The sequence below is a fragment of the Delphinapterus leucas genome, chromosome 19, assembly GCF_059928025.1.
Source record: "Delphinapterus leucas isolate spDelLeu-1000000601 "Yukka" chromosome 19, BTC_Dleu_Yukka2, whole genome shotgun sequence".
Lineage (NCBI taxonomy): Eukaryota > Metazoa > Chordata > Mammalia > Artiodactyla > Monodontidae > Delphinapterus > Delphinapterus leucas.
Genome location: NC_143147.1, coordinates 31,208,621 through 31,218,620, shown reverse-complemented (window position 1 = coordinate 31,218,620; position 10,000 = coordinate 31,208,621). Strand labels below are relative to the sequence as shown.

General features: G+C 77.4%; 9 non-coding genes across 9 annotated transcripts; all 9 read right to left on the bottom strand.

Moving 5' to 3' along the window:
- Window positions 1-646: 646 nt before the first annotated feature.
- Window positions 647-765, bottom strand: LOC149746625 (5S ribosomal RNA). The gene has a single exon (XR_016389609.1). It is a non-coding gene; the product is annotated as a 5S ribosomal RNA (ribosomal RNA).
- A 934-nt stretch (window positions 766-1,699) lies between these two features.
- LOC149746624 (5S ribosomal RNA) lies at window positions 1,700-1,818 on the bottom strand. Its single transcript, XR_016389608.1, has one exon. It is a non-coding gene; the product is annotated as a 5S ribosomal RNA (ribosomal RNA).
- A 934-nt stretch (window positions 1,819-2,752) lies between these two features.
- On the bottom strand, window positions 2,753-2,871 carry LOC149746623 (5S ribosomal RNA). Its single transcript, XR_016389607.1, has one exon. It is a non-coding gene; the product is annotated as a 5S ribosomal RNA (ribosomal RNA).
- A 934-nt stretch (window positions 2,872-3,805) lies between these two features.
- Window positions 3,806-3,924, bottom strand: LOC149746622 (5S ribosomal RNA). Its single transcript, XR_016389605.1, has one exon. It is a non-coding gene; the product is annotated as a 5S ribosomal RNA (ribosomal RNA).
- A 1,066-nt stretch (window positions 3,925-4,990) lies between these two features.
- Window positions 4,991-5,109, bottom strand: LOC149746621 (5S ribosomal RNA). The gene has a single exon (XR_016389604.1). It is a non-coding gene; the product is annotated as a 5S ribosomal RNA (ribosomal RNA).
- A 934-nt stretch (window positions 5,110-6,043) lies between these two features.
- On the bottom strand, window positions 6,044-6,162 carry LOC149746620 (5S ribosomal RNA). Its single transcript, XR_016389603.1, has one exon. It is a non-coding gene; the product is annotated as a 5S ribosomal RNA (ribosomal RNA).
- A 934-nt stretch (window positions 6,163-7,096) lies between these two features.
- LOC149746619 (5S ribosomal RNA) lies at window positions 7,097-7,215 on the bottom strand. Its single transcript, XR_016389602.1, has one exon. It is a non-coding gene; the product is annotated as a 5S ribosomal RNA (ribosomal RNA).
- Window positions 7,216-8,149: 934 nt separating this feature from the next.
- LOC149746618 (5S ribosomal RNA) lies at window positions 8,150-8,268 on the bottom strand. The gene has a single exon (XR_016389601.1). It is a non-coding gene; the product is annotated as a 5S ribosomal RNA (ribosomal RNA).
- A 934-nt stretch (window positions 8,269-9,202) lies between these two features.
- LOC149746617 (5S ribosomal RNA) lies at window positions 9,203-9,321 on the bottom strand. Its single transcript, XR_016389600.1, has one exon. It is a non-coding gene; the product is annotated as a 5S ribosomal RNA (ribosomal RNA).
- Between the last annotated feature and the right edge of the window lie 679 nt (window positions 9,322-10,000).

The window sequence follows — 10,000 nt, the reverse complement described above, 5'->3', positions numbered from 1 at the left end:
GTCCCTTGGGCATCGCCCCTGCCCGCCCACGCGGCGCTAGGCGCCGCCCAGCCGCAGTCCGGGCCGGCCCTCCTGCCCGACAGCAGCTGGCCCGAAGCCAGTGGGAGCCACCATCGTGTCGCCACGGCCCCTCAGCCCCGGCGAGGCCACCCTTGCCCGCACACCACCCGCCGAGCTCAGGAGCCCGCCCCTGGCGGCCGGCAGGCCCGGGGAAGCGGCCCCTGCCCTCGATCCCGCTCCCGCACCCGGCCGCGGCGGCGACACGGCGGGGGGCGGGGCTTTTGCCGGAGGGAGCTGTGGAGGGACACACCCACCGGCACACAGGTGGCGGCACCGGGGCGGGGCGCCGGTGGGGGCGGCCAGGTGCAGGTCGAGGGGCTCGCTGGCCGAAGGGACGGCAACCGGGCCCGCGGCGGAGCCTGGGTCCGGGCCAGGCACCCCGGGGGCGTCTGGGGTGCGGCTGCCTTCCAGGGCCGCCTTCTGGCCGCCTGGCGGGCCGGGCCGGCGGGGAGCGCCCCCTCCGGCGCGCGCGCCGTGGTGGGAGGGGCCTGAGGAGGCGGGGCCTGCAGCGGGGCCCCGGCGCGGGCGGAGCCGGCGGCCACCGCCCGCGGGCGAGTTAAAGGAGAAGGCGGAGCGGGAGGCAAAAAGCCTACAGCACCCGGTATTCCCAGGCGGTCTCCCATCCAAGTACTAACCAGGCCCGACCCTGCTTAGCTTCCGAGATCAGACGAGATCGGGCGCGTTCAGGGTGGTATGGCCGTAGACGGGGGCGGGGACGGCGGGCTGCCTCTTGAGGCCCACTTTCGCTGGCGCTTGCGCCTCACCGCCAGCCTGGCGGTCAGCCCGCCCCGGCAGGACCCCGTCGCCCGCCCAGGCAGGGGGAACGGAGGTCTCGGGTACCGGGCGGTGGCGGAGGCGGAGGGTTTGGCCACCCCCTCCCAGCCGAGGGCGGGCGTGACCCAGCGAACCCTTCGGCGCTTGGCGCCCCGCCCAAGATCCGGCCCGTCGCTCACAGGGACGTGGCCCCGGAGGCTTCAGGGCCCGGGGCCCGCGGTCCCTTGGGCATCGCCCCTGCCCGCCCACGCGGCGCTAGGCGCCGCCCAGCCGCAGTCCGGGCCGGCCCTCCTGCCCGACAGCAGCTGGCCCGAAGCCAGTGGGAGCCACCATCGTGTCGCCACGGCCCCTCAGCCCCGGCGAGGCCACCCTTGCCCGCACACCACCCGCCGAGCTCAGGAGCCCGCCCCTGGCGGCCGGCAGGCCCGGGGAAGCGGCCCCTGCCCTCGATCCCGCTCCCGCACCCGGCCGCGGCGGCGACACGGCGGGGGGCGGGGCTTTTGCCGGAGGGAGCTGTGGAGGGACACACCCACCGGCACACAGGTGGCGGCACCGGGGCGGGGCGCCGGTGGGGGCGGCCAGGTGCAGGTCGAGGGGCTCGCTGGCCGAAGGGACGGCAACCGGGCCCGCGGCGGAGCCTGGGTCCGGGCCAGGCACCCCGGGGGCGTCTGGGGTGCGGCTGCCTTCCAGGGCCGCCTTCTGGCCGCCTGGCGGGCCGGGCCGGCGGGGAGCGCCCCCTCCGGCGCGCGCGCCGTGGTGGGAGGGGCCTGAGGAGGCGGGGCCTGCAGCGGGGCCCCGGCGCGGGCGGAGCCGGCGGCCACCGCCCGCGGGCGAGTTAAAGGAGAAGGCGGAGCGGGAGGCAAAAAGCCTACAGCACCCGGTATTCCCAGGCGGTCTCCCATCCAAGTACTAACCAGGCCCGACCCTGCTTAGCTTCCGAGATCAGACGAGATCGGGCGCGTTCAGGGTGGTATGGCCGTAGACGGGGGCGGGGACGGCGGGCTGCCTCTTGAGGCCCACTTTCGCTGGCGCTTGCGCCTCACCGCCAGCCTGGCGGTCAGCCCGCCCCGGCAGGACCCCGTCGCCCGCCCAGGCAGGGGGAACGGAGGTCTCGGGTACCGGGCGGTGGCGGAGGCGGAGGGTTTGGCCACCCCCTCCCAGCCGAGGGCGGGCGTGAGCCAGCGAACCCTTCGGCGCTTGGCGCCCCGCCCAAGATCCGGCCCGTCGCTCACAGGGACGTGGCCCCGGAGGCTTCAGGGCCCGGGGCCCGCGGTCCCTTGGGCATCGCCCCTGCCCGCCCACGCGGCGCTAGGCGCCGCCCAGCCGCAGTCCGGGCCGGCCCTCCTGCCCGACAGCAGCTGGCCCGAAGCCAGTGGGAGCCACCATCGTGTCGCCACGGCCCCTCAGCCCCGGCGAGGCCACCCTTGCCCGCACACCACCCGCCGAGCTCAGGAGCCCGCCCCTGGCGGCCGGCAGGCCCGGGGAAGCGGCCCCTGCCCTCGATCCCGCTCCCGCACCCGGCCGCGGCGGCGACACGGCGGGGGGCGGGGCTTTTGCCGGAGGGAGCTGTGGAGGGACACACCCACCGGCACACAGGTGGCGGCACCGGGGCGGGGCGCCGGTGGGGGCGGCCAGGTGCAGGTCGAGGGGCTCGCTGGCCGAAGGGACGGCAACCGGGCCCGCGGCGGAGCCTGGGTCCGGGCCAGGCACCCCGGGGGCGTCTGGGGTGCGGCTGCCTTCCAGGGCCGCCTTCTGGCCGCCTGGCGGGCCGGGCCGGCGGGGAGCGCCCCCTCCGGCGCGCGCGCCGTGGTGGGAGGGGCCTGAGGAGGCGGGGCCTGCAGCGGGGCCCCGGCGCGGGCGGAGCCGGCGGCCACCGCCCGCGGGCGAGTTAAAGGAGAAGGCGGAGCGGGAGGCAAAAAGCCTACAGCACCCGGTATTCCCAGGCGGTCTCCCATCCAAGTACTAACCAGGCCCGACCCTGCTTAGCTTCCGAGATCAGACGAGATCGGGCGCGTTCAGGGTGGTATGGCCGTAGACGGGGGCGGGGACGGCGGGCTGCCTCTTGAGGCCCACTTTCGCTGGCGCTTGCGCCTCACCGCCAGCCTGGCGGTCAGCCCGCCCCGGCAGGACCCCGTCGCCCGCCCAGGCAGGGGGAACGGAGGTCTCGGGTACCGGGCGGTGGCGGAGGCGGAGGGTTTGGCCACCCCCTCCCAGCCGAGGGCGGGCGTGACCCAGCGAACCCTTCGGCGCTTGGCGCCCCGCCCAAGATCCGGCCCGTCGCTCACAGGGACGTGGCCCCGGAGGCTTCAGGGCCCGGGGCCCGCGGTCCCTTGGGCATCGCCCCTGCCCGCCCACGCGGCGCTAGGCGCCGCCCAGCCGCAGTCCGGGCCGGCCCTCCTGCCCGACAGCAGCTGGCCCGAAGCCAGTGGGAGCCACCATCGTGTCGCCACGGCCCCTCAGCCCCGGCGAGGCCACCCTTGCCCGCACACCACCCGCCGAGCTCAGGAGCCCGCCCCTGGCGGCCGGCAGGCCCGGGGAAGCGGCCCCTGCCCTCGATCCCGCTCCCGCACCCGGCCGCGGCGGCGACACGGCGGGGGGCGGGGCTTTTGCCGGAGGGAGCTGTGGAGGGACACACCCACCGGCACACAGGTGGCGGCACCGGGGCGGGGCGCCGGTGGGGGCGGCCAGGTGCAGGTCGAGGGGCTCGCTGGCCGAAGGGACGGCAACCGGGCCCGCGGCGGAGCCTGGGTCCGGGCCAGGCACCCCGGGGGCGTCTGGGGTGCGGCTGCCTTCCAGGGCCGCCTTCTGGCCGCCTGGCGGGCCGGGCCGGCGGGGAGCGCCCCCTCCGGCGCGCGCGCCGTGGTGGGAGGGGCCTGAGGAGGCGGGGCCTGCAGCGGGGCCCCGGCGCGGGCGGAGCCGGCGGCCACCGCCCGCGGGCGAGTTAAAGGAGAAGGCGGAGCGGGAGGCAAAAAGCCTACAGCACCCGGTATTCCCAGGCGGTCTCCCATCCAAGTACTAACCAGGCCCGACCCTGCTTAGCTTCCGAGATCAGACGAGATCGGGCGCGTTCAGGGTGGTATGGCCGTAGACGGGGGCGGGGACGGCGGGCTGCCTCTTGAGGCCCACTTTCGCTGGCGCTTGCGCCTCACCGCCAGCCTGGCGGTCAGCCCGCCCCGGCAGGACCCCGTCGCCCGCCCAGGCAGGAGGAACGGAGGTCTCGGGTACCGGGCGGTGGCGGAGGCGGAGGGTTTGGCCCACTTTCGCTGGCGCTTGCGCCTCACCGCCAGCCTGGCGGTCAGCCCGCCCCGGCAGGACCCCGTCGCCCGCCCAGGCAGGGGGAACGGAGGTCTCGGGTACCGGGCGGTGGCGGAGGCGGAGGGTTTGGCCACCCCCTCCCAGCCGAGGGCGGGCGTGACCCAGCGAACCCTTCGGCGCTTGGCGCCCCGCCCAAGATCCGGCCCGTGGCTCACAGGGACGTGGCCCCGGAGGCTTCAGGGCCCGGGGCCCGCGGCCCCTTGGGCATCGCCCCTGCCCGCCCACGCGGCGCTAGGCGCCGCCCAGCCGCAGTCCGGGCCGGCCCTCCTGCCCGACAGCAGCTGGCCCGAAGCCAGTGGGAGCCACCATCGTGTCGCCACGGCCCCTCAGCCCCGGCGAGGCCACCCTTGCCCGCACACCACCCGCCGAGCTCAGGAGCCCGCCCCTGGCGGCCGGCAGGCCCGGGGAAGCGGCCCCTGCCCTCGATCCCGCTCCCGCACCCGGCCGCGGCGGCGACACGGCGGGGGGCGGGGCTTTTGCCGGAGGGAGCTGTGGAGGGACACACCCACCGGCACACAGGTGGCGGCACCGGGGCGGGGCGCCGGTGGGGGCGGCCAGGTGCAGGTCGAGGGGCTCGCTGGCCGAAGGGACGGCAACCGGGCCCGCGGCGGAGCCTGGGTCCGGGCCAGGCACCCCGGGGGCGTCTGGGGTGCGGCTGCCTTCCAGGGCCGCCTTCTGGCCGCCTGGCGGGCCGGGCCGGCGGGGAGCGCCCCCTCCGGCGCGCGCGCCGTGGTGGGAGGGGCCTGAGGAGGCGGGGCCTGCAGCGGGGCCCCGGCGCGGGCGGAGCCGGCGGCCACCGCCCGCGGGCGAGTTAAAGGAGAAGGCGGAGCGGGAGGCAAAAAGCCTACAGCACCCGGTATTCCCAGGCGGTCTCCCATCCAAGTACTAACCAGGCCCGACCCTGCTTAGCTTCCGAGATCAGACGAGATCGGGCGCGTTCAGGGTGGTATGGCCGTAGACGGGGGCGGGGACGGCGGGCTGCCTCTTGAGGCCCACTTTCGCTGGCGCTTGCGCCTCACCGCCAGCCTGGCGGTCAGCCCGCCCCGGCAGGACCCCGTCGCCCGCCCAGGCAGGGGGAACGGAGGTCTCGGGTACCGGGCGGTGGCGGAGGCGGAGGGTTTGGCCACCCCCTCCCAGCCGAGGGCGGGCGTGACCCAGCGAACCCTTCGGCGCTTGGCGCCCCGCCCAAGATCCGGCCCGTGGCTCACAGGGACGTGGCCCCGGAGGCTTCAGGGCCCGGGGACCGCGGCCCCTTGGGCATCGCCCCTGCCCGCCCACGCGGCGCTAGGCGCCGCCCAGCCGCAGTCCGGGCCGGCCCTCCTGCCCGACAGCAGCTGGCCCGAAGCCAGTGGGAGCCACCATCGTGTCGCCACGGCCCCTCAGCCCCGGCGAGGCCACCCTTGCCCGCACACCACCCGCCGAGCTCAGGAGCCCGCCCCTGGCGGCCGGCAGGCCCGGGGAAGCGGCCCCTGCCCTCGATCCCGCTCCCGCACCCGGCCGCGGCGGCGACACGGCGGGGGGCGGGGCTTTTGCCGGAGGGAGCTGTGGAGGGACACACCCACCGGCACACAGGTGGCGGCACCGGGGCGGGGCGCCGGTGGGGGCGGCCAGGTGCAGGTCGAGGGGCTCGCTGGCCGAAGGGACGGCAACCGGGCCCGCGGCGGAGCCTGGGTCCGGGCCAGGCACCCCGGGGGCGTCTGGGGTGCGGCTGCCTTCCAGGGCCGCCTTCTGGCCGCCTGGCGGGCCGGGCCGGCGGGGAGCGCCCCCTCCGGCGCGCGCGCCGTGGTGGGAGGGGCCTGAGGAGGCGGGGCCTGCAGCGGGGCCCCGGCGCGGGCGGAGCCGGCGGCCACCGCCCGCGGGCGAGTTAAAGGAGAAGGCGGAGCGGGAGGCAAAAAGCCTACAGCACCCGGTATTCCCAGGCGGTCTCCCATCCAAGTACTAACCAGGCCCGACCCTGCTTAGCTTCCGAGATCAGACGAGATCGGGCGCGTTCAGGGTGGTATGGCCGTAGACGGGGGCGGGGACGGCGGGCTGCCTCTTGAGGCCCACTTTCGCTGGCGCTTGCGCCTCACCGCCAGCCTGGCGGTCAGCCCGCCCCGGCAGGACCCCGTCGCCCGCCCAGGCAGGGGGAACGGAGGTCTCGGGTACCGGGCGGTGGCGGAGGCGGAGGGTTTGGCCACCCCCTCCCAGCCGAGGGCGGGCGTGACCCAGCGAACCCTTCGGCGCTTGGCGCCCCGCCCAAGATCCGGCCCGTCGCTCACAGGGACGTGGCCCCGGAGGCTTCAGGGCCCGGGGCCCGCGGTCCCTTGGGCATCGCCCCTGCCCGCCCACGCGGCGCTAGGCGCCGCCCAGCCGCAGTCCGGGCCGGCCCTCCTGCCCGACAGCAGCTGGCCCGAAGCCAGTGGGAGCCACCATCGTGTCGCCACGGCCCCTCAGCCCCGGCGAGGCCACCCTTGCCCGCACACCACCCGCCGAGCTCAGGAGCCCGCCCCTGGCGGCCGGCAGGCCCGGGGAAGCGGCCCCTGCCCTCGATCCCGCTCCCGCACCCGGCCGCGGCGGCGACACGGCGGGGGGCGGGGCTTTTGCCGGAGGGAGCTGTGGAGGGACACACCCACCGGCACACAGGTGGCGGCACCGGGGCGGGGCGCCGGTGGGGGCGGCCAGGTGCAGGTCGAGGGGCTCGCTGGCCGAAGGGACGGCAACCGGGCCCGCGGCGGAGCCTGGGTCCGGGCCAGGCACCCCGGGGGCGTCTGGGGTGCGGCTGCCTTCCAGGGCCGCCTTCTGGCCGCCTGGCGGGCCGGGCCGGCGGGGGGCGCCCCCTCCGGCGCGCGCGCCGTGGTGGGAGGGGCCTGAGGAGGCGGGGCCTGCAGCGGGGCCCCGGCGCGGGCGGAGCCGGCGGCCACCGCCCGCGGGCGAGTTAAAGGAGAAGGCGGAGCGGGAGGCAAAAAGCCTACAGCACCCGGTATTCCCAGGCGGTCTCCCATCCAAGTACTAACCAGGCCCGACCCTGCTTAGCTTCCGAGATCAGACGAGATCGGGCGCGTTCAGGGTGGTATGGCCGTAGACGGGGGCGGGGACGGCGGGCTGCCTCTTGAGGCCCACTTTCGCTGGCGCTTGCGCCTCACCGCCAGCCTGGCGGTCAGCCCGCCCCGGCAGGACCCCGTCGCCCGCCCAGGCAGGGGGAACGGAGGTCTCGGGTACCGGGCGGTGGCGGAGGCGGAGGGTTTGGCCACCCCCTCCCAGCCGAGGGCGGGCGTGACCCAGCGAACCCTTCGGCGCTTGGCGCCCCGCCCAAGATCCGGCCCGTCGCTCACAGGGACGTGGCCCCGGAGGCTTCAGGGCCCGGGGCCCGCGGCCCCTTGGGCATCGCCCCTGCCCGCCCACGCGGCGCTAGGCGCCGCCCAGCCGCAGTCCGGGCCGGCCCTCCTGCCCGACAGCAGCTGGCCCGAAGCCAGTGGGAGCCACCATCGTGTCGCCACGGCCCCTCAGCCCCGGCGAGGCCACCCTTGCCCGCACACCACCCGCCGAGCTCAGGAGCCCGCCCCTGGCGGCCGGCAGGCCCGGGGAAGCGGCCCCTGCCCTCGATCCCGCTCCCGCACCCGGCCGCGGCGGCGACACGGCGGGGGGCGGGGCTTTTGCCGGAGGGAGCTGTGGAGGGACACACCCACCGGCACACAGGTGGCGGCACCGGGGCGGGGCGCCGGTGGGGGCGGCCAGGTGCAGGTCGAGGGGCTCGCTGGCCGAAGGGACGGCAACCGGGCCCGCGGCGGAGCCTGGGTCCGGGCCAGGCACCCCGGGGGCGTCTGGGGTGCGGCTGCCTTCCAGGGCCGCCTTCTGGCCGCCTGGCGGGCCGGGCCGGCGGGGAGCGCCCCCTCCGGCGCGCGCGCCGTGGTGGGAGGGGCCTGAGGAGGCGGGGCCTGCAGCGGGGCCCCGGCGCGGGCGGAGCCGGCGGCCACCGCCCGCGGGCGAGTTAAAGGAGAAGGCGGAGCGGGAGGCAAAAAGCCTACAGCACCCGGTATTCCCAGGCGGTCTCCCATCCAAGTACTAACCAGGCCCGACCCTGCTTAGCTTCCGAGATCAGACGAGATCGGGCGCGTTCAGGGTGGTATGGCCGTAGACGGGGGCGGGGACGGCGGGCTGCCTCTTGAGGCCCACTTTCGCTGGCGCTTGCGCCTCACCGCCAGCCTGGCGGTCAGCCCGCCCCGGCAGGACCCCGTCGCCCGCCCAGGCAGGGGGAACGGAGGTCTCGGGTACCGGGCGGTGGCGGAGGCGGAGGGTTTGGCCACCCCCTCCCAGCCGAGGGCGGGCGTGACCCAGCGAACCCTTCGGCGCTTGGCGCCCCGCCCAAGATCCGGCCCGTCGCTCACAGGGACGTGGCCCCGGAGGCTTCAGGGCCCGGGGCCCGCGGCCCCTTGGGCATCGCCCCTGCCCGCCCACGCGGCGCTAGGCGCCGCCCAGCCGCAGTCCGGGCCGGCCCTCCTGCCCGACAGCAGCTGGCCCGAAGCCAGTGGGAGCCACCATCGTGTCGCCACGGCCCCTCAGCCCCGGCGAGGCCACCCTTGCCCGCACACCACCCGCCGAGCTCAGGAGCCCGCCCCTGGCGGCCGGCAGGCCCGGGGAAGCGGCCCCTGCCCTCGATCCCGCTCCCGCACCCGGCCGCGGCGGCGACACGGCGGGGGGCGGGGCTTTTGCCGGAGGGAGCTGTGGAGGGACACACCCACCGGCACACAGGTGGCGGCACCGGGGCGGGGCGCCGGTGGGGGCGGCCAGGTGCAGGTCGAGGGGCTCGCTGGCCGAAGGGACGGCAACCGGGCCCGCGGCGGAGCCTGGGTCCGGGCCAGGCACCCCGGGGGCGTCTGGGGTGCGGCTGCCTTCCAGGGCCGCCTTCTGGCCGCCTGGCGGGCCGGGCCGGCGGGGAGCGCCCCCTCCGGCGCGCGCGCCGTGGTGGGAGGGGCCTGAGGAGGCGGGGCCTGCAGCGGGGCCCCGGCGCGGGCGGAGCCGGCGGCCACCGCCCGCGGGCGAGTTAAAGGAGAAGGCGGAGCGGGAGGCAAAAAGCCTACAGCACCCGGTATTCCCAGGCGGTCTCCCATCCAAGTACTAACCAGGCCCGACCCTGCTTAGCTTCCGAGATCAGACGAGATCGGGCGCGTTCAGGGTGGTATGGCCGTAGACGGGGGCGGGGACGGCGGGCTGCCTCTTGAGGCCCACTTTCGCTGGCGCTTGCGCCTCACCGCCAGCCTGGCGGTCAGCCCGCCCCGGCAGGACCCCGTCGCCCGCCCAGGCAGGGGGAACGGAGGTCTCGGGTACCGGGCGGTGGCGGAGGCGGAGGGTTTGGCCACCCCCTCCCAGCCGAGGGCGGGCGTGACCCAGCGAACCCTTCGGCGCTTGGCGCCCCGCCCAAGATCCGGCCCGTGGCTCACAGGGACGTGGCCCCGGAGGCTTCAGGGCCCGGGGCCCGCGGTCCCTTGGGCATCGCCCCTGCCCGCCCACGCGGCGCTAGGCGCCGCCCAGCCGCAGTCCGGGCCGGCCCTCCTGCCCGACAGCAGCTGGCCCGAAGCCAGTGGGAGCCACCATCGTGTCGCCACGGCCCCTCAGCCCCGGCGAGGCCACCCTTGCCCGCACACCACCCGCCGAGCTCAGGAGCCCGCCCCTGGCGGCCGGCAGGCCCGGGGAAGCGGCCCCTGCCCTCGATCCCGCTCCCGCACCCGGCCGCGGCGGCGACACGGCGGGGGGCGGGGCTTTTGCCGGAGGGAGCTGTGGAGGGACACACCCACCGGCACACAGGTGGCGGCACCGGGGCGGGGCGCCGGTGGGGGCGGCCAGGTGCAGGTCGAGGGGCTCGCTGGCCGAA